The sequence below is a fragment of the Camelus bactrianus genome, chromosome 24, assembly GCF_048773025.1.
Source record: "Camelus bactrianus isolate YW-2024 breed Bactrian camel chromosome 24, ASM4877302v1, whole genome shotgun sequence".
In the NCBI taxonomy this organism is placed as follows: domain Eukaryota; kingdom Metazoa; phylum Chordata; class Mammalia; order Artiodactyla; family Camelidae; genus Camelus; species Camelus bactrianus.
This window is the reverse complement of record NC_133562.1, coordinates 23,837,314-23,863,553: the sequence shown is the minus strand read 5'-3', so window position 1 is coordinate 23,863,553 and position 26,240 is coordinate 23,837,314. Positions and strand designations below refer to the sequence as shown.

The 26,240-nt window shown below is 40.6% G+C and overlaps 1 long non-coding RNA gene across 1 annotated transcript in view; it reads left to right on the top strand.

The window, feature by feature from the left end:
- LOC141574931 (uncharacterized) overlaps positions 1 to 26,240 on the top strand; it is a 109,642-nt gene that overhangs the window by 5,785 nt on the left and 77,617 nt on the right. Inside the window, exon 2 of the long non-coding RNA XR_012502064.1 lies at positions 11,343 to 11,393. This is a non-coding gene — a long non-coding RNA (uncharacterized LOC141574931). The remainder of the gene's footprint in view (positions 1 to 11,342; positions 11,394 to 26,240) is intronic.

Sequence of the window (26,240 nt, the reverse complement as noted above, 5' to 3'; positions counted from 1 at the left end):
GAAGGCAAAGGTAAATTCCTTAGCTGTTGGCTAGAGGGAATCGAAGGGCAGGATATTTTAGGTTGGTCTCTGTCTATAAATAATACATGAAATGATTAGACAGCAAAGGCTGAGGGGCCTGGAGGATGCAAGCAGAACTTCTGGGAGACTGGCCAAACTGTGTATTAGGATAAAATTTAGCAGTGTTACATTTGTAGATTTCATCTTTGAGTGGCGTGATCTTATAGTTTATCCCCCAACCAGGAAACTTTGAGAGTGGAAGTGGACAGTTTTAATAACTATGGCAGGACAGTGTGTGCAACCCAGGACCAGCATGGGACACCCAGCACGTGTGGCCACCTTTCCTTTGAACCTTCCTTTATAGTGAATGATTTAAACACAGAGAATTAAATAGGCCATTATCTTTTTTTGGAGGGGCTAGGAGATCTTATGTACAATTTAAAGGGCTTGTACTGTTTCTGTTGTATCGAAGAAAAAATGTTTGTAAAACCATCAGACCATAAAATGTATAACTTAATGTTATATTATGTTATACATATTATATTATAAAATGTTAAAACCTTACTTGCATTTACCAAGAAGTGAAAGACTGAATACAACCTCATCCCCCACAGACAACCATTATTGCCTTTTTATCTACCAGTGTGGATTTTTCTTTATTAGGTAATCTATCGTCTATCTACATACCTACCTGTCTGTCTATCTACCTTCCTATCTATATTTTAACATGAAAGGGATCCTGCTCTACAAGTTGTTTAACAGCCTGATTTTTAGTCACTTTAATATTGTTAACTTGTTAATATTATTTATAGTATGGCTATCTTTCCTTTCAGTAAATGTTATTCTTAGTAGCTGTATAGTTTTTCATTAATTCAAAAAGTATTGGAATTTATTTAACCAGTCCCCTATTTATGTACATTTGTTTCCAATGTAGTATAAACAATACTATGTTAAATATTTGGGGCGTATATACATTTTTTATACTTATTTGATTATTTCCTTAGAATTTATTCCTAGAAGTGAAATTGCTGGATTAGAGAGCATACACACACACACACACACACACACACACACACACACAAACACACAATAATATACATATATACCCATAATATATATACATATATGTAAATATTATATATTATATTTCTATGCATTTTTCCGAGCATTAGTAATTAATTTTCCATTTAGTATGATTTTATAAATTTACCCATCCACCCTAAGAGAGTAAGAATTCCTGTTTAATCATATCAGGGCTAACAGTGGATATTAATAATTAAAATTTTTTTGCCAATCTGAAAGATACAAAAGAGCATTTTGATTCAATACCCATTTCTGTCATTATTAGTGAAGTGAAACATCTTTGAAACTGTTTATTGGACATCAGCATTTCTTATGTCAATTGCTTGTATCAGTCCTTTAGGCATGTCCGATTTTCACAGGCCTCAAAGAAAAGAATGCAAATCACAGCCCTCTAAGTCAGTTCTTCTCCCCATGTCCTGCTTATTAGCATCATCACCTGCTCAGAGTTGGCCTTCATGTCTCTCAACTTCTCCATCCACTTGGACACCCAGTTATGGTCTATTTAACTTCTGAAATGTTTCTCAGATAGGTTCCTCTTCTCCATTTCTTCAATCACTGATCTAGTCCAGCATCCTTTCTTACTTTACTTTTGTCAGCTCTGAACTGGTAACCAAAGGCCACGGATTCTAATGCATCCGGAGGCAGAGCCCTGAGGCCAGGGGTCAAGTTTCCCCAGGTCCCATAAGAGTCATCATGATTGGACTGGCTGGGCTGTTACTCATCTTTGTATCCCTGGTGCCTGACACATATTAAGTACTTGACAAACAAAGGATGAAATTGCTTTTCTCATCTCTGGTTTTTCTCATCTTCTAGATTGTTATCAGAATTCTCTCTTCAAAACACAAACATGATTGCCATTCTCTCCTCTTAAGAATTGTTGCTTGTGCCCCATTTACTGTAGCTGGATTTCTCAATCACAGTACTGTTTACATTTGGCCCAGATAATTCTTTAATGTAGGGGGATGTCCTGTGCCCTGTAGGGTGTTTAGCAGCATCCTTGGCCTCTACCTACAGATGTCAGTGGTACTCCTCGCCCGCTTTGGTGTAACAACCAAAAATGGCTCCAGACATTGACAAATGTTCCCTGGGAGACGGGAGTGCTGTGCCAGATCACCCCTGGTTGAGAACCACGGGCCTGTGGGAAGAAGCCAGCACTGAGCATGTGTGTCATTGTGCTCTGCTACCTTTCCAGCCTTATGTACTGAGCTTATCTCCTGAGCTTCCTGGCACATGCCGATCCTTTAGCCCCTGTGCAGCTTCTCACATGCTGGATTGTCAGCCCTTCAGCGGTGAGCGAGCCCAACTGCCACGACAGACAGGCAAATGTGTGTTGGATCAGATGTAACAGAAGTTTAATTTTGCTATGGCACTGTAGGGTTGAACATGTTGGGGAAGCAGCCTTCCATCTGTCAGTCCTTCAGAACCTAGAAGGGCTGAGGCTCTGCCATCCTTGATACACAGCTTCCAAGACAGCCCTGGGGATCATCTCCATCCTACCTGACAAAAGAAGAAAAGAACACTGGGGAGTCCATGAAAGAGATGCTTATGGCCAGGATTGAAAATGGTACACATGCCCTCCACTCCCATTCAGTTGGCTTGAACTCAGTCACATGGCCACCCTTAAATGCAAGGGAGGCTGGGACATGTAGTCTAGCAGATCGTGGATTTTCAGATCTGCCAACACTTTCTGCCACAGTCAGCTTATCAGTTGAGCAAAACCTTGATGGCCCAGCTCAACTCATAATTATGAATTGTGATCTCTCCATGATCTCTTTTATACACTTCGCTTATACTAGTGTACATTATAGTATGATTGGCATGGCGTAAAAATCATTTTTTCTCATTGACAACTAGGATATTTCCTGGTACATGGTGGGTATATATCTGTTGAAAAAAAGCAAATGGATAATATTGATTTATATAGTATTTCATGGGAATGCCTCCACCACTCACTGAGGTTTTGTGTTTGTTTTCTGATCTCTGTTCCAGGAATCTGAAATACTACTACAGTTGTCTCACTAATAAAAAGGTGAGACAAGCTGATTTGCAATTTCTGGCAGAAAACTCAGCATCACTTAAGGCCTAGGAAAAGTGGAATGAAAGTCTGTCTTTCCTGCATGCCTCTTCTCCTGGTCTCCCCAAACCCCTTGTGCTGTCTACAGACCACTTTTCCACTGGCTCCCCCATACTGTCCCCAGCCCCCTTCCATCCAGTTCCTGGGGCTCAATGACTTAATCCTCCTACCAGAGATTTGCATTTAAAAAGGAGTGATTGTTAATCCTGAGGAATCATTGACTGATGAGTTAGTTATATTGGGAAAGAACTTGGGATCCTGATTCTGAAAGGCTACCTTTTTTTAAATCTACATTTGTAATTTGACTTTTTCCTAGGAAACACAAGCAATAGTTAAAGGGAGAAGAATGCCTACCATGTATAATTCTAGAAAGATTTTTTACAAATGGGAATTTTGTACCTTTGAAGTAAACAAGTCTTCTTTTGAACACTGGCTATATAATTGCCAAGGTAAACGGGAGTCAAGCCCTTTGTGCCTATGATGCCTACTGTTCTTACTAACTAAAATGGGGTAGGAATGAAAGCATTTCTGCAATAAATTTTCAGGGGATTTGAGCACCCATTTAAGGCGTAACCAGGCCAGAATTTCCTTTTTGAGGCCAAGCAGAATCTGGTCCAAAAACATGAGCACAACAGGAATGTTTCTGGTCATTTTTCTCAAATCCAACAGACGGTTCCCACCAAATTTTCTGACAAACTTAGTCTGTATACTGCATCTGCAAGACAAGGGAGCATTTATGTCAAATGTACCCCCCAACCCCAAGTTACTTGGACAGTTGCAACCCTCACTTTCTTCTCTGCTCGGATTGACATCTGAGAAGGGAGACCACAATTGCATACCATTTTATAGATCCACGTGATTAAAACCAGTTCTCCCTATAGGTCACATCATGTATGAGAGGCACGGTTTTTGTCAAGAGACCAGCTACCAGCAGAAAGGGTTTTGATGCTATTGCTAGTAAGAAATTAGTAACTAGATCCTAGGTCTGTTTTAAGCCAGCTTTATAATTATACTGCTTCAGCGGTAAACCAGACCTTTGAGCCAAGGGTAATTTAGAAATTCTAGATCTGTATTCTTCTCCCCTCTTTCTTTAATGTTCATCTTTGCTGTCTCTCCATCTTCTGCCTTCAAACATATAATTTTCCTCCATTCCTTCCTCACCCCTGGCTCCTTGTTTCTGTGACCCTCTGTCACAAAAGGACAGATGCGTTCTGTTCCCCCTCATCCTGGGAGATCACGGGCAACAGTCAAGGCTGTGTATGAACACATCTAATTCTGAAACGTTTGCCACTTTTTGAGGGTGTCACCAGCTCAGGCTCCTAGTTTGCCTCTAGGATTGGAGGTTAAACTGGGGCCTTATCCTGTGTGCCCATGAAGTAACCTGTCTTCAAAGACTAGGACTACGCTGGAGATGACTTTCTCCATCTCTTGAGCTCTTTCTGGTTCTGTAAACTTTTTGTACTCAGAGCTCTTTTGATATAGAAAGATTTATTAAATACTAAAAGTGAAAACCAGGGCTTCCCTGGGGAAAATTTTGTATCTCACTTCTGTTTTCCATCGTATTCTTTCTCCCAATTTACTCCCTAAACCCTCCTCTCTCTCTCTTTTTTTTTTTTTTTTTGATTGCTTTTCTACTCTTTTAAGCTTCATTTTGGGATGGTTAAAAAAAAACAAACAAAACAACACCTCTCGTAAGTACACCCTGAAAGCCTAAGTTTTCACTTCAGCTGCAAATCATCCAAACCACATGCATCTCAGCTGAACGCTCCTCCAGCTGGCCTCGTTCTGCCAAAGACCCTTTTTCATACCTGACTGAATTTCTTTAGAGTATGGCTAGAATTATTATCTTTAAGAGATCACTGTCACCAAATTCCAGATCGTTCTTTTGCACGGCAAGAGAGGTTCCTTTGTAACTAAACTTGATAGCATTTTTTCCTCCAGAATTGCCTTCTTCCTTCTTTGTTTCTTCCTTTACTCTTTCTCAGTCCACCTTTGCACTCCTCCCAGGTAGCCTGATCAGCACTTAGTCTGTCTTTCCATCTCTGTGGGTCTCTGTCTCGCTTGTCCTAATCCTCAGCCGCCTGTGGTACAGAGGGGAAGCCAAAGTTTCCTTTGGAGACAGCTGTTTCCCATTTCAGGAGTCTCAGCTTTGTGGCTTTGTTGATTGTCTTCTCACCTCTAGGTTCGGTCTGACTCGTGGCTAAAACATAACTAACCATTTCGCTAAGACCTCCAGGGCCAGTGCCTGAGCTGTCAGCTGCAGGCCCTCTGTGAGAGCATCCTGCCATGCAGATGCCACCGAAGCCCCATAAGCCACACACCACCCCCCGACCCGGGGGGAAATTAAGGCAATTTCACTAAGGCCCACTGGTGAGGAAAATTGGTTGATTGAGTTATTTCTAAATGGCTTTTCAAATCTTCTCATTTTTCTGGGGAAGGGAGTTAGATTGTCAGGGCCTGGTCCCTTGCCCCCAGATAAAGCCAAATCCACAGGAATCCTGTGAGTGGAGAGGCTTGGAGGCTATACCTTGGAAAAAAACCACAAGGCCCAGCTCAGCAAGGCTGTCCCTTGGTGCTGAATGCAACCAATTCTTGCCTGTTTTAAGTGAAAACATCCTGGGATGGGGAAGTGTATTTTGAGAGTGGAATGCTTTGTATGTAGCTCCTTGTACTTGGGGGACAGCATGGTGTGTTAATAAATGAGAGTGCTCCTTAAAAGTCTGCTCCTTTCAGCTCCCAGGCTGTGTCTGCTCAGGGAGCCCAGTGATAAAGATCATTAATTTTTTTTTCTGTAAGTAACTGAATCAAAGGGAAGCTTCCTTATCTGCATTGTCTGGATGCCAAATTAGGTTGCATACTTATTAACTCTTTGATAGTCTCAGCTGCCAGAGAGCCTTTTGCAAATATGCACATATATATTTATATGCACTTGCATATATACACATATTTACATATGCACACAAATATATAGGGAAGTTATAAATATACAACCTTTCCCTTTTATATGTATAAAAATGAAATCTCCTTGTATATGTCCATCTGCCTGCATATTTTACCTGGCTCCATCATATCTGTACAATGGTGGACGTGTCATGTAATGTCTCTACATCCAGTTTGTCCATCTGTGAAATAAAGTAGTTGAGGTTTTTGTTTTTAAGCTGGTGTTTTTGGTAGGGCAGTGCTTCCACTGTAATCCAGCACAGTTCTGGGCATGTGGTGACGCTCAGGGCAAAATGACATGCTGGTGTGTAACAGGAAATACCCACTTCCTAACGTTGTGTTGAGTCCTAGCATTCCATTATTCTGATATTTTTAGGGAGTTCTGTCGGGTCCTGGCAGCGAGAGGAGGGAAATGATCATCAGATCCTCATGCATACATATTCTAAGAGTCGAGATAGAATACTGCGGATTGCAACTCACCTGGCTTTACAAACAAGACCCAGTCAGGTGAACTTCCTCTCTTCCTGGAGACCTAGGTTGGCCTGCTAGGTTAAAGGCAGTGGACAGACTTCAACTGGCTTGACAGTGAGACTTTCAACTCAGTCTTGGGCAACATGCTTATCAATAAACCTCAGTGGCAGGCCCCTTCGCCTCAAACCCAGGTTGCTGTGTTCACTGACCCCTGTGCACCATCAGCGTCTTCAGACACATGGCTGTTAGCTCACACGTCTTCAGTGTCACTCTCCGCTTTAAAATCCAAGAGTGGCCTCTCAATTGCCTTTCTGACAATTTTCAGGGCCCTCAGCTTAGCATTCAGGCTTCACTGGGTTTTTGGTCATCCTTTCCTTCCAGCTTTATCTCTAGGACAGACCCATCTCTCCAGTGAAAATTCTTCTAATTGTTTCACTCCTCCCTGTGACACTCCCGCTCCACCCTACATTAGTTCTGTGCTAGGGTTGTTGTGTGGCAAAGCTGGAACACTTCTCATGCAAAGCCAGTGTCTCCTCTGCCCCATCCTGACCTCCCTTTTGAAGCCCAGATCGGGACCTGCCCCCTCCATTGAGGTGTCCCTGGTGGGCTTGCAGCAAGGGAACCTTCCTTCCTTGGATTTGTCCACCTTGGATTTGTCAAGGCATTTGTAGTCTGCATGACACCGTTTGCCCTTGTTCCTCCAAACCTGGTCCCTTCAGAGCCCTTCTGGAGGAGCCTGGCAGAACCTGGAGGGTGTTGGAGGGAACCAGGGTGGGGATAAGAGGCTGGAGCCCGAGATGTCTGGGAGGGCTTTGAAGAAGTAGAGCTGCTTCACTTGAAGGAGAAAAAAACAGAAGCTAATTTCACAGAAGTCTAAATATGTGATTAAGTATCCAGTCTGCATGTCCACTAACAGTGAGCATAGGAAGACAGACGTGGTGTGCGAGGGGAGGCCGTGAAACTTCCTCAGCGGCAGTGTCTTTAAGATTGGCTCTGATGGTGTTGGTCAGACCAGAGACAGAAACTGGAAAATGTGCCTCTCTCTCGTGGTCCATTGTAGCCCAGAGACTTAAAGCTTTTTAAATGTCAGGCGGATATTTGACTTGATAAAGTGAAAATTAAAAAACAAAAACATACTGGTATTTAGAAGTCATTTTCATAATCCCATGAAAATTTTCCTATGTTTCTCTTAAGCTGGGAAATGGAAGTAGCCTTCAAATTTGCATAGTTAACAGATCTTGTGTGAGTGTATAGTTGTTTATGGAATTAGTTATAAAAATGGAGAAGTAGAAGGACTTGACAAAGTTAAGATCTTTTATTATTAGAAATCACCTTTTTTGACTTGGGTTTTCTCTAACTTGACCATCAGGCAAGTAACAGTCTTTGTAACCAGAGGGTAAGTTGGGCTGCGGGTGTCATTTCAAAGTGATTCCCCCTTCCTTTCCCTCTGCTTGTCTCTAGTCAAGGGTCATTGACCTAAATCTTTCATCTCTGGCAGGGGTCCTTCTAACCCATCGGACTGGATTCTTGGGTAAAGTTTTTCTCCATCTCAGTTATTTGCTTCCTTTTTATAGGGATCTCTCCTCTGAGATCAAAGACAATCTATAGCAATTTATGAGAAACAAAGGAAGTGGGAGAGGATGCTAAGCTATTTTAAGTGGGGGTGGGGTCTGAAACAGTGAACCTGTCAGAATATCTGGCCTCTGCTGTGTCTCAGAGCTGGGACGAGGTGCAGCTTCTAGGTGTGGGGGGAGGGACATGCGAGCTTGCTCTGTGGAACTGGTCTTCACACCATCTGATCAGCGTCCCCAATGCTGACTGCATCCCCGGGTCACCTGAGTTCCTCTTGAATGAAGCAGATGACTGGGCCTTACTTAAATGAGTTAACAGGTCCCCAGCAAGTCCAGTGCCTTACAGGTGTCCTGACACCATGGACCCAAACAGTACGGACAGCCATTGGCCCAGGTCCCTGATACTCAGTGGGTTTCTTTGTTCCTCTTCCCGCCAAATGCACTTGCATTTTTCAAAGGGCTCTAAGACAAGAACCTGGTTAATCCCGACTCCAGTACATTCACTGGAGAAGAATAAAGGGGAAATTTACAAAAATGAGAAAGCTTCAGAATAAGACTACATAAATTATTTTGGAGACGGTTTTTCCTTCTTGTACAATTTTCAGAGGGATTTTGTAACACACGTGCACACACAGTCAGGGAGATGAGTAAACAGGAAAGAAAAGATTGACTTTTACTATTTGCTGGTTTAAACTTAAATTTTTTTTTCTTTATATTTTCAGTTCTCCTTTTTTCCCCTTAGAAGATATCAAGCTGTTTTCAGGAAGAATAGGTGTTTGGTTTTGGGGGACGATGAAAAGCATGACATCACCATGCTATTTTGATAGAGTGAGAGAAATATGCCAGTTTTAGGGCAGCTTCATTTGGTTCTGTGTACAGAGGAGCTGAATTGTGTCTTTTTTGAATTTGGCTTCACTTGGGGCTGCAGCTCTTCATGGGAAGGATAACATTTATTCAGAGCTAATTTGTAAACTTCATTTTCAGTTTAAGGTCTGGAATCTAAACTGCTGTTCTGTCCTTACAGGCCGCAGCCCAGAGGCTCTGTGAGCATTTCAAAGAGGGTCAGATTTTCAGGATTCTGCCATTGGGCCCCAGTCTCCCCCAGCCCCCACTTGTCTGCTTGATTTTGGGTCAACTGTAGGCTATCAGTTTGGAAAGCAAATCCTTAACCTGGACTTTTTGTTGCTGATAAAGGCTCTGTGGATGGCAAAGTGGCAACTTATTTATTTAGAATTTGTAGTGGAATCTTTTTCTGCACGTACCTCATTGTCAGCAACCCCTGTTCTGCCCCCTTCCACGCCCCTGAGGTTTTGAAATGTTTCCCCTGAACATTAATATGTTTATAACGTTTCTCAAATGGAAGTCCTCACTCCTCATAAACATTCAGCTTTTTGAAAGGACTCACCCTCCCCACCTCTCCATTCCTGGAGACCAAAGCACACTTTCTGTGTGTTGTGGAAAAGGCTGCCAATTACAGCTGTAATGCTGTTTTCTAAACAAATTCAGATATCATTGTTTTATTGTTAAAAGAAGGATTTCACTCCAAGGTCTCTAGCCTACATATGGGTCTCTGATAGATGGTGCTTTTTTGGCAGGCTGGAGATAAGCCCAGGTCAAGGAAACAGCTTTCACTTGTCTCTGTAAGTCTCTCTCAGCCTGGCCGTATCATTTCATTATTTCCTTTCCTGTTATCTTCAAACACTCCCTCAAAGCAGAGCTTGACAAGAACAGGAAGGTTGGCAAAGGTCTGGCGAGGAGGTGGTTTTCCTTCATGTTTGAAAATGGTTGCTTTCCTCCCCTGACCCCCACCCCGACCTCTCTTCATTACCCACTCTCTCTCTACAAAGCTGATAAAAAAAATTCAGAACTCCTTTCCCTCTTTAAAGTAGGTCCTCTAAGAGGTTTCTGATCAGCTCACTGTCAGCCTGTTTCCTCTGATCAGCTTAAATAGGTCCACTTGAAGTTCACAACTGCCAGAGCCAGCATGCAGATTGAAAGCAAGGGGAACATTTGAGAAGCACTTATGAATGTGTCCACCCAGGATTACCTGGGATGCTGAAATCCCTGGGACAGTGCTAGGTCCACAAACCCTTTCTTGATTAAATTAGTATTTCCCACTAACAGGAGGAGGAATTCCCTTTCCACAAGCTGATTTCTTTTCTGACCCCCTCTTCCACCACTAAAATGTAAACTCTATTCCTGGGTCCTTAGCAGGAGACTGTTTGTGACTGAGGGTCCCTATAAGCAAGCCCGTACTGAACATCTTGGTACAAATGAACTTTTTAACCTCTCATTGATGGCTTTCTGTCTAATTTTATACAGGAACAAAAAGCCCAAACAAAAGTAAGGCATGTTATCTCACTCAGGTCGACACAGACGTGTGGGGGCAGGAAGTTCATTTCTGCACTGTGGCCCCCAGGTTCTTTTCTGAGATTTTCCTGCTCTGTCTTCAGAAAAGGGCGGCTTTGTTAATCATTAGCCCCTGACAAGAATGTGTCCATTTCAGCAAAATTAATAAGAGATAGCATTTTTCTTCCTTCTAAATGGCCCATGTTGGTAATTAACATCGCTTTTCATAACTCAACTTGAAAGCTGCCTTCTCTGGCTCCCCTGACCTTGCCCTGGCTTTGTTAAACTGTGGCCTCCAGCCTGTGAGAGACCTAAATGCAGAAGAAGCACCCAGGACCCTCACTGAGGTGCCTTGAAAGAATCATTTGACAAGTATTTATTGAGTGCCTACTGCATGGAGCTACCAAGTTGAATCAGACAGAGACCCTTGTGGAAAGGAAATGGGCGAGAGGTAAAGTGGGGTTGTTTAAAGTCACCTTAATGCTACAGAAACTGATGGCTGCCATGAACAGAAGCAGATCCAATGAAGGCAGAACAGGATGGAGAGATGGCTGGGGTAGGAGTTTTATGGTGGAGGTGACCTTCGAGGGGGACATGCAGATGTTGGAGTTCATTGCATCAAAAAGGGATGTAAAGGTTCAAATGATCTTTCCTTGCACTTTTTGTGTTTTTTTTTTAGAGAAAAGGAGAGAGTACTTTCATAGAGAATATATAATTTTTTTCCTCTTTGGTGGGTTTTTTCCCAGTATATTTAGCCAATGAGCTGTTGACATTTTAGTAATGACACTACTGTCTAGTTTACCCAGCTCCCCAGACAGTGTGTAAAATGTTTTCCTGTCCATTTTTCCCATCAGGTGTGTGCCCCAGGAGGATTCTTGGTCTCAGAGATGGAAATGTCACTTGGGGTGAGTTAAGATACATTTTATGTCATTCACATCTTTAGCGGTGAACTCCATGCTTTAAAGAGCCACCAAGAAAAACCCAAATAAGAGGAGGTAGGTTGAAAAAATTATGGTACATCATGGGATGAGATCTCATTGCAACCAAGATGGTGAGGATTTTTAACTGTTTATGACAAAGCAAAAGTGGCATGTTCTCATTTTTGTGAAGAATATGACTATGTACATTGAGAAGTACAGGCTAGAAGACTCATCATTAAAATATTAATAGTGGTTATTGATGGGTGCTGGAAAAATGCATGATTTAAATTGTTCTTCCCTATGATTTTCAGTGTTTCCCAAAATATCTACAGTGTCTACATACATTAGTTTTGTAGTCAGCTGAAATGCTATTAAAGAATAAAGATGCTGAGGGGGGTAAAAAGGACTTTATTAAGGTGGGAGTTTAAATATGGATTATGAAAATGACAAGGAGGATATTCTCCCTTCTCATGCCATTTCTAATGTCATCAGTTGTGAAAAAGGAAAAAGCACTCTCACCTAGCTTCAGAACCAAAAGCAAGAGTCTGTTTTAAGTAACAATGAATGATGTTCAATAAATCCGATGGAAGAGTTCTCTTTCAGCTACTTGGGTTGAAATTTTGCCAATTGACTCTTCTAGAAATTTTTCTAGTCAAAGAATCATTTCTGTCTCTGTTTCTGGTAGACTCTAGGTTCTGAATTATTCAAGGGTCAAAAATCTGTTGCAAAAGTTGTCCTGATCACTTTTGGCTGGGGAGGGGTAGGGGGATGGAGGCATAGGGATGGGGGAAGAAGGGTGTAAGTCCTATGTTATTGTTCTCTTGTTCAAGCTTAATCATATAAAAATCTAAAGGTCAGTTGTTCTTCTGGTAATTTCCTTCACAGAGGCACAATGAGCCTCTTTATTTTTACCCATTACTTTGCAATTTTCTTTTACTCAAATTACATGCATCAGATAAGCTTATTTATTTCACAATTGGTAATAAGTTTTCAGCGTATCTAAACTAGGGTGCAGTCGTCTGCAGGTCCAGGAGCAGAGGAAACAGCTTTGGCTTTTATTCAAATCCCGTCCCTGGTCATTTGCAATAGAAAAGCTTAGTTGGAGGGTGTGGGGTGTGGATGGTGGGAGTGGATGGTGGGGGTGGAGACAGGGAAGGAAAGGCAGAGAAATGGAAAAAAATGTAAACCTGTAGTTTAGGTTAAAATCCCAGCTTCTTTTGGCATTTTGTGTCATCTGGGCCTCACAGTTTGAAGATCTGCTAAATTAGAGCAACAACCCGTGGGGGCCCCTCCTCCAGAATGGAATTGTCTTTTGACATCTGAGTCACTCAAAATTGTGGGGCCAAAACATATAAGCAGAACAGAGAAGCTGTTTGCCTTGAGCACGCAACTTTAAAACTGTTTTGGGTCTTTGACAGAAGGTTCCTCCTCACTTTTTTCTTCCTTTCAAACACTCAAGAAAAACAAACAAACAAACAAAAAAACTCCAGAAAAAACTGCCTACATGATGGAAGGACTCAGGACCTGTCTCTCATTTGTGCCTTGATGACAATTTAGCTACTGGCTGAAAAGGCAGAAGTAACCTTGGGGAAAGAGGCAGAGCTGAGTGACCTTGTCCTTGGAGGTCTCAGCATTTCAAAAGAAAGGTCGCCTTCAAATCTGTTTTATACCAACTGGTGTCCTCGATGACTTAGAAATATTTTCTCCTCTTCTTTCTGTGCCTTGCTTCTTAGGAGATCAAGCAGCTTATAGCCAATACAAGTTAAAAACATAAAGAAAGCAAACTCTGCCTCAGTAGGTGGGGAGAGAAGAATCAGAATATTGAAGTCGCTGTGGTTGACCGAGCAAGTTAACGCTAAACTTTCTGGCAACAAATGCAGAGAAAAAGTGGGTTGGGGGAAGAAACATGGCAGTTGCTTATTTTTGATTCTTTGTGAGGAAAAATCATATGACCACAGGGAAAACACAGGATTTCAGTAGTGAAAAAATTTCCCCCATGTGACTTTGTGTAGAAGACACTAGAAATGTGGTTGAAGATATATTCAAGAAGGTTTTTCTAAACATTTTCCTTTTCTTTTAAACTTTCTGACCTATGTATCCATTTGTCTTGGTTATTAAACTTATTCATTAATATTTCTTCCTGGAGCTTTTCATGTGGAGATGAACAGTACTGCTACCTTAATTAAACAAGGAGCCATGAGACTGAGGTGGCTCCTGTGCCAGGAGCCTAAGTGAGCAAAGTGAGACCTAAGCCTTTCATGCCAGAATTAAGAATGGGAAGCCCGAGAATAGCCAATCACAAACAGCCAATAGGCTTTCCAAATGAGGCGAACGTTTCCGCTACTGTAGCCAAACAAATAAATTGCTTGGCTTGCTTCCGCATCTTCTGAGTAAAAGGGCCCCACTCCCTCTGATTGGTGGAGCGTTTCTAACCCTTGCTGGGTTGGCAGCCCGATTAGAATTGATTTTTGTTTAAATAAACTCTTGACAATTTTAATATGCCTCAGTTTATCTTTCAACAGTACAAAAATCCATGATTTGTACACCTACAATAGACAGGATTGCATGTGCCCCACACAGTGAGCATTTAACAAGTACTTGCTGAATGAATAAATGAAAAATTAGTAGTCCAATGTGCTATCAATAAATAATTAGAGAATGTCATGAAAATATTTTAATTACGGTAGTAAAAGAAATCTAGAAATAAACCTAATTTGAAGAAATTCATAACACTTTATTGAAGGACAAATGAAGACCTGAATAAGCAGACACATACCAGGTTTGCAGTAGACTCAAAATTGTGAAGGTGTCAGTTCCTTGCCATATAATCCATTAATTCAATGCAATCCTAAGAAAAATTGCAAGGGGGATATTTAATGAACTTCACAAGCTGATCTGCAAGTTTATGTAGACTAGGAAATGCACAGATCAAAAAAACTTCATTGAAAAAGAGTTAACAGTGATAGGAGATTTATCCTGTTTTATGTCAAAACATACTTTAAAATGACAGTAATTAGAACAGTGTGTTCTTAACACAAGAATAGAGAAATGAATCCGTGGAACAAAGAGTCTATAAATACATCCATGTATGTTTACATAGGAATTTAGTATTTACAACAAAGAAAACACTTCAAATTATGGGTAACTGAGGACCTACTTGATAAATAATGTCAGGATAATGAGAAGAAAAGAAAATTTCAGTCTCACTGTAAATATAAATACATGCTTCATATGGATTCAAGAACTAAAATCTAGAGAAAAATCTGTGAAGTATTAGAAGAATAGCAAAACTGGTTTTTTTTTGTAATTTTTAGGTGGGTAATACCTCTTTTAAGGAAGATATAAAACCCAGAAACCATATAGGATAAAGTTTTTTTTTAAGCTACATTAAACATTTTAAGCTTTAATACAGTGAAATATATAAAATGTGAGCAACAGTCTAGGGTAAAATATTTGCAAGCTAACTAGTAGGTAAAGATTAAAATTCACAATATATAAAGAGCTCATACAAATAAATAAGAGAAAGAAAAAAGTAGAAAGACAGGCAAAAATATAAACAGTCTAAATGAAGTGAACAATTTACATGTGAAAAGGTGCTTAAGCAGTAAATAAAGTACAAAGATAAAAGTAATGATGATAGATCATGTTTTACCCATTAGATTGGAAATTAAAAAAAAAATTGTATTGTTTTCAATGTTGAAGGAGCATAAAATGCAGTAGTCTTTTGGAGGTCAATTTGGAAGTATATATCAACAGTGAAAATGTCGATATACTTTGAACCATCACTTCCACTTCTACGTTTCTTTCCAAGGGGATTCTTCCCTCATGTGTACAGAGAAGCATCAATCAATGCAGTATTATTTGTAATGGCAAAAAATTAGAAGCCATTTAAACATAGAAGGTAACATGGTTAGGGAAATAAACTATGCTCCTTTCTGATACAGCCACTATTACATAATAGTGTGCAGCAGTAAAGAGAATAAGGTAGAAGACTAGTAGAAGAAGAGCAGACTTACAGTGCTCACAAGGGCAGATTTATAAGGTATATTTCTGTGTGGAAAACTACAGACAGAACAATGCATACAGTTTAATCCTGTGTTCAAGCAGACCTCAGAGATGTTGTGGATTTGGTTCCAGACCACTGCAATAAGGCAAATATCACAATAAAGTGAGTCACACGGATTTTTGGTTTCCCAGTGCTGTAAAAGTTATGTTTACACTAAACTGTAGTCTGTTAAGTGTGCCATAGCGTTATGTCTAAAAAAGCAATGTATATACCTTAATTACAAAATGCTTTATTGCAAAAAAAAAAAATGCTAACCATCATCTGAGCTCTCAGTGAGTCCTAGTAGTTACATCAAAGATCACTGATCACAGATCACCAAACACATGTAATAACAGTGAAAAAATTTGAAAAATGTGCAACAGAGGCAGGAAGTGAGTAAGTGCTGTTGGAAACATGAGGCCAATAGACTTGCTTGATACAAAGTTGCCCCAAACCTTCAATTAGTAAAAATCACAGTATCTGTGAAACGCAGTAAAGCAAAGTGCAATAAAGTGAGGTATGCCTGTAATTCTGACTGTAGGAACATTTAAAAGAATATATTAATTCTTAGTTAAGTAATTAAACATTGTTTTAGGAAGGTAACATATCATTAGCCAGTGCATTTTTCATGAAGAAGATTCTTTATCCCAACTTAGGCAATGTAAAGGGCCTCAGGAATTCCCAGTCATCAGGGTAAATGGAGTCCTTCTTGGCCCTCTTTTATGGAAGGATTTCCTTCCTTTAAATATCACAATCTCTGGTCCCCCCCCCCCCACTCCAAGGCCTTTTTCCTTCCTAATAAGGGTGAGGAAGTCTCCCCTCTGGTGCAAGGAAGGGATCAGGGCACTGTGGATAGCTGTAAATCCTCTGCCTGTAACTCCCGCTCTAGCTGGTGGATTTTCTTCCTTACTACCCAAACCGATATTTTAAAACCTTACATTCTTTCCTCTTCTGTGCTCCCCTCAGGATGATGTAATTGTACAAAGTGGTCAACAGGGAAAAGGATTGGGGCAGTTCACACCAGGACAGTTAGTCCCTGCGTGATTGGAAGCGGGCTCGTTGGGTTTCGTTCTAACAAAGTCACAAGTTGTTACATTAGGTGGTCTGGTGCATAAATCAATGTCTGACAAACCTCCCCCTCCTTACAATGTGTAATGCTCAAAAAATGAGACACATTTGTTGGCCTCTTGGGTATCCCTGTTTGAATGACCCTCCTTTTTTTCTCCTGACCTCTACTCTCCACACTAGGTCAAAATCCAGAGGCTTTTTTATTTTTCCCCCTTTGGGAAATTCATTTGGGTTCCATTCATTCCATGGAAATCCTGCTTCTGCATTCTAAGCAGAAGAAAGAGGGTAGTGTTGAAAAAATGGCCCTTGGGCAAGACAGCACAGAAACCAATGCCCATGCCTTCTGCCAGCCCAAGGAGTGTTTCCCTTACAGTTTATATGTAGGTGTTAAAAACCAGAAGGATCTGATCTGAGTTCCAGTAAAGTCATGCTTGATCTATATCCCTGTGAAAATGCTTTTCCGACACCCCTTCAAATAAAATTTTGAGTTAACACTTGCTGGAGTGTGTGTGTGTAATAGGGAAATTTTGTTTGCACACATTGAAATATCTGTCATAGTTTGAGACAGTTTGTGTACAGACACATTATGATGCCAACTGCACATCACAGTGAAAACTTCGTTGTGTCAGAATGAAGACCTGTGCATCGAATAGCTCTGGCTCTTCTGTCTGATCCAGATTATTCCTCCCTTTTAGGACTCAAGTACTCTTGCATTCTGTACCATCTGGGTGAGTCAGTTAAGTACCTGTGACACCTCCCACTGCAGGGTGACATGTGACCTGTCAGGCCAGACAGAACCCTTTTTCAGAGACTGATCTGGATGCTGAGAGGGTGTAGTCTCATAGATAAAATTTCAGAATTGCTGGTGGCCAGCTTTCTGGCCACGTGGGTAGAATCTGCCTGAGAATGACATCAACACAGAAGAAAGCAGAGCCAACAGATAAATAGATGGAGGGAAGGAAGGATGGATGGACAGGTAGATGATGAATGTATCGTCGGTGGACAAATGGATGGATGGATGGATATAGAATGCCACAGCTGCTCTCCAGGTATCCAGGGGTTGTCCACGATTCAGTGACTGAACCAGAGGATCTAATGAGGGAGACCTGTCATCTACAAAATTCTGCCTGACAAGTTGGCTCCTTACTGGAGGGAGACAAACTGATTTCAACAGACTTCTCCAGGACCAGGAAAATCAAGTGGCATAGGTCTAGAGTTCAGGACGTTCTGAACAGCACCAAGCCAGCACTGTCTCAGCTGTCCCTGAAGCCTGACATACATCTCAGGCTTGACAGCACTGCAGTTCTTATGCCCATCTGGCTGCTGAGACTGCTGTCTAGTGGCCTCAGTTCCCGATGTATTCTTTGAGTCAGGTCCCATCACTCAGGATGATCTATGTGTATTATCCTTGCAACATCAGAGTCTAAGTCAGGAGATGATTTTTTTAAAATGTTTTATAAGCTCACTAATAGTTTGTAGACATTGCAAGGTATGAATTGGGGAGAGAGAGACCAGAGATGAACAGCTAGGGGTGCAGGAAAATAGGAAGTCATTTGAATGTGGGTGGTCATTGATGACACACCAGCGAACACTTCTGCCTTGTGAGAGAAGGAAAGTCAGCTGAGTGAGGGAGCGGGGTGGGGTCAGGTTGAAAGAGCACTGGAGAGAGATCCCGGAGGACCCACGTATTCCCACTAATGAGCTGTGTGACCTCTGGCTTGGCCCCTGTTTCAGTTCCATTCTAAGTCCTTCAATGGGCCAGATCCTGTTTCATTAGGCTCTGGAGGATACAGTGTGAGTCAGGCATTGCCCCTTTTCCTCATGCCCAGCAGGGTGGAGAGGCTGGGACTTCAAAGATGAGTATACAACTCAGCCTACTTCAAGGACAGCAGGACTGAGATGCACACTCTGTTTGGGGAATAGGTTAAGTGCTATTGAATGTCCACAATGGCAGGTGGACCTTGAAGGGTTTGTCTAGCTTCTTGTGAATTTGCAGCCTTTGCTTTTCTCTGCTTGAAGCAAATGTTATTTTCGTCTGCCTCCAGATACTGTTGAGGTAGAAGGCTCACCAGGCAGAAGGCCAGGGGTGGGGGTCTGTGGGATATGGTGTGTGTCTGTCTGCTTTCAGGCCAATGGAGCCTGGGAGATACATGCAGGGAGCTGTCACGGGGCAGAGAGTGTTAAGCTGGAGCTTTTGGCTGGAGCTGGTGTCAGTCAATGAAAGAAACCTCAGTGAGAGCGCAGGAATCCTCCCTCCACTTAATGTATTTGAAATGTTTTACAACTTCCTTCATCTTCTCCTCTTTCAGCTTCCCTCTTACCTCCTTATCTGTTCTTCCCAGGACTTAAAAAGAGAGACAGACAAATCTCGAAGGTATCGGTTGTCTTCCCCTTTCCTCCCCAGGCTGGTCGGGAGCACATTCCTTAGCATACTCGCTCCGTCACTCCATCGGAGTCTCTGCATCTACTTCTAGCTTTCTCTTTCTTCCTCTTTCCTTCTCTCTTGATTGTCTGTTTTCTCTTTCTCTCCACCATTAGCCTTTGACTCTACTTCCATTCCCCCTTCCCCATAAGCCACAAGATCTGAAAGCCCAGACTGTTTTATCTGAAATTCGCAGACAGCAAGCTAAGTTGATGCAAGAGAAATGAAATGTCTTCATGTCAATTCCGTTTCTTTGGCTGTATCTTCTTAAACACACATTGTACAGAATAAGAAAATGTTTGATTCTAAGTTGGCTTTGATTTTAAACCATAGGCAGAGTGTGTAATTTTTTTTTTCTGAGGAGTCCCTGTCAGCATCACCCAAATTTCAACCCATCCAAATGCTTTCCTTAAGCAAGAATGCTAAGGTTTCCTCCTTAAAGTCACCATTTTTCAAAGGAGGGAGAGGATGCTCCTTTAATGGAACAGATAGATGGGATAGATTCTTTCGGTTCTGTTTTTCTAGGTTATAACTTCATAGTTTTGTTTGAGAATGAAAAAGAAAAATACAAAACAACAGTGGCACTGTGGTTCCTTTACTCACCAAAAGCTATTATGACTGGGTGTCTGTCCATTCAGGCAGTCAGCTGGGCGGGGTGGATGGGTTCATCCATCCATTCATTGGCTGTTTGGACAGTAATTTATTTAGTGACTACAAAAGCCAGGCTCTGGGACTCAAAGAGGTCCCCAGTCACATGGAGTGTCTCCTTGCTGATGGGACAAATAATCAAATTTTTCAAAAGAATAAATAGGACGATTCTAGAAGTGATGTGCCATGAAGACAATTAAAGAAATAGATGTCACCCTGAGTGCAGAATTTAGAGGGAGGGGCAGGAGGCATCTTTGTGGAGGAAAAAGCACATACTGAGAACCTCTGACGAGAAGGAGGACCGCTATTCTACGCTTATCTGGGTGAGGGATGGATAGTGGGGAAAACAGGGCATCATTGAAAAAAATGTTCTGAAAGGAGTTGAGATGAATTTGACTTAAATTTTTCTGCTTTAGCAAATGTCCTTCTTCTTCTCCATCCTTTTCCTCTCCTCCTCCTCCCTCTTATGAGGGGGCGACACAAGCTAAGAGTCAGCCTCACCCTCAACCCCAAAAGGCCAATTTCTGTTTTGCCACATGTGGCCAGAAAGTCCATTTCTGTTCATAGATCAGTTATATTTCTCTCTTTTGGATTCTTCCTGGAGGCCTGGCAGCATCACATTTCATACCCCGAGGAAGAGACTGCAGGGGGTTTATAAGTCCATGGGGACAGGTTTTCCCCTCAAGGTCAGGTAGGTGTGATTTTCAAGATTACAGAATGGAAAGAACCCACGTCATCTGTCCTGTTGACATTTTTGAGAAGTTTTTACATTTCTTTGTCTTTCGCTGGCCTGAAAATATGTTGAGTGAAAAAGGCTTTTTGGTAGTGTTTCAACTAAGATCACAGAACTACATGTGGCTTCAAGAGGTTTATTTTGTGTCTTGAGCTGGCCAGTGATTAGCCTGTGTCTGAATGACTTAATCTAAGAGGCACTTAAGTCATGGAGAGATAAAGAAAAAAGCAAATTATAGAGTGTGGAGGTAAGGGGAAAGCTGAAAGAGAAGTGGCATTTCACCCTTCAGAGATGGTGGATAGATTGTGATCAAGCTGTAGAGTCTGTCTACCTGATAAATGGCTTGGAGTTCATTTTATTACTTAACTAGGTCGGTATGCTGGAGTCCTCAGTGGTCAGGTGGATGGGACTACATCAGGACAAACTAGCCTTAAGGGCAAAAATAATTTATTAGAGAGTTTCAACATACTGGTGAAAGTTTCAGTGAAACAGGGAGCTCTGATTCTAAATTTGTAGGCACCTACTCATATCTGAAGCCAAAATTGACTGCTTTAAGAAGATGTTTGATAATGTTTTAAAGTGTAAAGATAATGTTTTACCTTCAGCAATTGATAGATGCAGTAAGAACATCAAGGACATTGATGATTTGAATAGCACAATTACATTCACCCACTGAGACAAATACATACACATATGTGTACACATGTCTGTATGTGTTCAGATGTGTATGTGTATGAATAGCACGTAGCCACTGGAAATCAGTTTTTTAAGAACCAGTTAAAAAATTTATTACTTAATGGTCATAAATCAAGCTTACACATTTCAAAGTCCCTAGCCGCAATCCCTCTAAAATTGAAATTAACAGCAAAAAGATAAACTTAAAAAGGAACCGCATCTATTTGGAAGTTAACAACAAAAAAAAGGCCTGTGGTTCAAAGAAAATATCATTATGGAAAGAAAATAGTTGAAGTTGAATGATAATGAACATAGGAAGACTATGAAAACTTGGTAGACATGGCTAAAGTAGATCTTAGAGTGACATTTGTAGCTTTAAATGCTTATATTGGGAAAGAAGAAAGACTGGCAAGAAATTAGCTGTGTGTCCATCTTTAGAAGCTAGAAAAGAAGAAATAACTGAATAAACCCAAAAACAGTAGAAGGAAAGTAAAGAAATGAGTAGGAATAAATAAAATAAAAAACAAACCCACAAAATTATCAAAGGCAAATCTGCTCAAACTTTTGACAGATCCAAAAAAGAGAGAAATCACAAACAATATCAGGATGAATAAAGGTCATAAATACTGATGAGCAGAGATTAAGTTTTAAAGGAGTATTATGATCAAGTTCATGTCAAATATTTAAAAACATCTGTGAAGTTGAAGAATTCCTAGAAAAGTTTAAATTATTAAAACTGATTTAAGAAGTAATAAACACTTGGAAGATCCTATAATTGTAAAGAATTTGAGTCAGTAGTTAAAAATCTTTCCACTAAACACCAGTCCCAGATGTTTTCACAATTTGTTTCTAGTATATATTCAAGGTACAGACAGTTCGAAGTTCACACAAGCTCTTTTGAAGAAGTGGTAAGAGTGCGTGCCTGGTGTGCACCAGGTCTTCCTTGGGTCTAATCCCCCAAATCTCCATTTTAAAGAATGTGAAAAATACAAAAGAATGGGAAAAGAGAGAACACTTCTCACCCATGAAGCTAATATAGTCTTGATTCCAGACATGGACAAGGACATTTTGTGGGAAGGAAAGCCTCAGACCAGTCTGATCCATGAATCTAAAGGCAAGAATCTGAAATAAAGTATTTGCTAACTAGAGCCAGCAATGACCAAATAGCATTTATTTCTGGAGTGATTGATTTAATATTATAAAATGTGTTATGTAAATCAGCATTTAAAGGAGGAAAACCTTGTGATCACAGAAGATTCAGATAAACATTTGATGAAATTCATCAACCATTCATGATAAAACCTTAGCAAGCTAGGTTTAGTGGAAAATTTATGGAAAGCAGTGCCTTTAACATTAGGAATGAAACAGGAGTGGCTACTCTTAGCACTGCTAATTAACATTGCTCTGGAGTGCAAGCAAGTGCAGTAAAACAAGTGGAAAAACAAAATATGACTATTTGCAGACAATGTGATTTTCCATATAGAAAAAGCAAAAGAATCTACAAATAATGAGAAATCACAGACACACACACACACACACACACACACACACACACACACACACACACACACACACACACACACACTGTTGTATCTAGTCACAGTCTCCATAGGGAATAGGTAGCATCCTCAAGGTAGAGTTTGATGACTAGAAAGATGCAGGCCGGGTGAAGGGACGCCAACAAAGGTGGTCAAACCCCCAGGGTAAGTAACACCAGAGGACCCTCAGATCTTCGGTGGGTGAACGTGGGAAGTGGCTAACAGAATCTGGGGGGGAGCTGCAGCTTTAAGCAACTACTGAAAGTGGGAGGTGAGTGTTTCAGTAGAAGAGCACAGCCCTGCTGACCAGTTGCCTGAAGAGAGGGGGCAGGAGGACAACGCCTAGTCTTACTCTCTTCCTGTGATCTTCTGGCCATTGCTTATTTCCATCCCTCTTGGGAGTCAGGATGCAGGGACTTCCTGATGTAGCATCTACAGAGTTCATCTCCTGGGCACAGGGCATGATGGGAATGGTAAAGGGCACATTCGAGGGCAAAGGGAGAATGCCCATCACACATTTAACAAATGCCCTGCAGGTCCTTTAATGTAGACACATACAGTTGTATTCAACCACAATAAAGGAAACTAAGTAAATGGAGAAAGAACCATATTCATGGTAGGAAGACTTATCACAAACATGTCAGTTCTCTACCACTGATTATTAAATTCTCAATTGATGCAAATTCTGTCAATTCTTGATCTCTGATTAGAGACTGAAAGCCATTTAATAAAAATTCCAACAGGATATTTTTTGTGGGACTTGACTAGCAGATTCTAAAATTTAAATAGAAGGGTAAATTGATGAAAATAACCAAGGCAGTCTTAAGAAGATCCAGGCAGAACATATAACTCTATAAGATAACAAGTCTTTTTATAAAGTTTTAGCAGTTAAGACACAATCAGCACAATGAGACCAGAGGAATAGAATAGAGAACCCAGAAATATGCCTGTAAAACAGAAATCTCATAAATAGCAGAGCTCACAATTGCAGGTCCACATGGAAATGATGGGTTATTGGACAAGTGGTGCTGGGGTCTGTTATGTATATGGGAAAATCATAAAAGCTATCTCATAGTCCAGATTCAAATGACAATCCTGAAGCCAGAGGGCAAGGTGGATTAAAATCCAAAATGTGAAAGGCAAAACTTAAACATACTTAGAAGAAAACATAGAAGAATATCTTTACGACTTTGGGACTAGAGCAGGATTTCTTAATCAAGTACAAAAGGCAGGAACCATAAAGGAAAAGTGGATAAATTAAACCACAGTACAATTAAGACCCTCTGGCCTTCAAAAAGCACCAGTGAGAGAGTGAAAAAGCAAGTCACAATCTGGGATATTTCAACACATGCCTGGCAAAGGATTAGTATTCTGAAGATACATACAAATGCTTACAAATTAATAGGGAAACGATGAATATCCCACTTAAAACAGAGACAGAAACTATGAAGAGGAAGACACAGAAGAGGAATGAGGAACTATTGAACACGTGAAAAGTGCTTGGCCTCACTAGTTATCAGGACAGTCGGCAATGAGATGTCACTGTACACCCTCCACTGGCCCCAATTAAAGTGTCTCACGATAGCAAGTGTTGTTTGGAACAAAAGGAGCTTTCAAACACTGCTGTTCCTGAGTGAGTTGATGAAACCAATTTAGGAAACAATTTATTAGGAGTTAGGTCTAACACATGTATATCCTACAAGCTAATCACTCAACCACTTTTAACGTTCAAAAATGATCATTTCATGTGGGCAGATCTAAGCGATATCCTAGGGGATCTCTCGCACTGATTGGGAGGCACGTGGAGGATTATTCACAGCTGTATTGCTTGTGGCAGCTCTGAAGAGAAAATGCCCTAAATCTCTGTGTCCACTGACAGCATGATGGATATGCATATTGGGGTGCATTATGCAATGGAAGACTAGATCAGTGGAAATGATGAACCTGTAGTCAACACAGATCAGGTAAAAACACAGTGTATGCAAAAGCCAAATAGAACAAAACAAACAAAATACTAATTTGCGGAAGAACTTACACACAATTCAAAGCCAGGCGAAACTCAACAGTATGTTATTCAGGGATACCCTCACATCTGGGAAAATTTATAAAGGAAATCAAGGAGTGGCTTATATAAGATGCAGCAGCTAACCTCTTGGAAGGAAGGAGGGGCAGGTGGAGGCATCATAGGAGGGCTTCAGGGTAGTCAGCTGTGTTTGTTTCTTAAGCAGGGTGATAGGTGTGTGGGCATTTGGTTCATTTATTTTCAAATTACAGTTCTTTAAAATGTTAACTTGTATGTATTTTGTTGTATGTAGTATATGTACAAAACAAAAAGTTTAAAAAGATTACAAGAAGAAAAAAATGCATCTGATCCAATTTCCTTTTCATACTGTAGCTCTTGAAATGACTGTCCCTTCTAAGTCTTATTTGCTTTGTGTTATGTCTCCTAGTATTTCATTATTCTTCACATGATTTGCAAAGCACTAATCTTCCCCAGAGCCTAGAACTGATCTGTAACATAATAGGTACTCAATAAGTGCCTTTTATTGTTGATTGAAGGAACAAGCTAGCCAAATGAGAAAAAGCTCAATTTCCCTAATAATTGAAAACAGTGCAGGTCAAAATGATGTGTCATTTTTACCTAGCAAATTGATAAAATTTGAAAAAAGGATCAACTTTTGGAACAGAAATCACATACTGTTGGTGGGAATATAAAATATAAGTATTGGATAATTTGGTAATAAGTTTGGAAAATCCTTTAAAAAAACGTGTTCTTTGATATAGTAAGCTTACCTATAAGAACTTACGATCATGAAACCGTCATAGATGTGTGTACAGCTTCCATTTAGCACAGTACTTTTAATTACATAAAAGGCATATGCTTAGCAATCATAGTTTGTTTAAATAATGGTCCATCAATACATTTAATGGAATATTATATAGCTATTAATATGGTACACAGCAGGTGATATAAAATGTTCTTAATATATTAGTATATATCAGCTTAAAGTCCTATGTAGAAAATATTTCCATGTTTTAAATATATGCATATTTATCTATAGATAAAGAACAGAAAGGATATATGTAGTCCTGGCCCTTAATTGGTGCTAAATAAAGAACTGAGTAACAAAGGAGTAAAGGAATGAGTGACATACATCAGAATTCTAACATTGGTTACCTCTGTGGGCTAAGATCAGAGATGACACCAATTTTCTCCTTTTTGCATATATATATCCTAAGATTTTATATTACGTTCATGTATTCCTGTTGCAATAAGAAAAGTTGCAAATAATTAGAATTAAAATGAAAGACTAGTAGTCTCTGTACGTAACCATCTTGTTTTGTATCACAGCGAGCACAGCATTCTCACAAATGAATGTATTGAGTGTCTCTGAAGTTGAGGTTCACATTCATATTGGCTTTTCCCCAACCTTCTTAACTACCTGTTTATTCAATATCCTGCAGGTTTGAAATCTTTAAAAGAAATAATTACATGTTCATACCCAGATCCTGAAAGTGCCTTCTTTAAGGTTACTATTTCGCCAAAATTTAGCTGGCTCCATGTGTGCTTGCTCTGTGGGGCTGCCAACCCACATCATCAGAGAGGATTGGGAGGCAGTTACCACCCAAAGATCCAGCTCTGGATTTTCACTCAGAGGCTGAAAATGGCCCCTAAGTCTGAGAGTTTCAATGCAGGACCTCC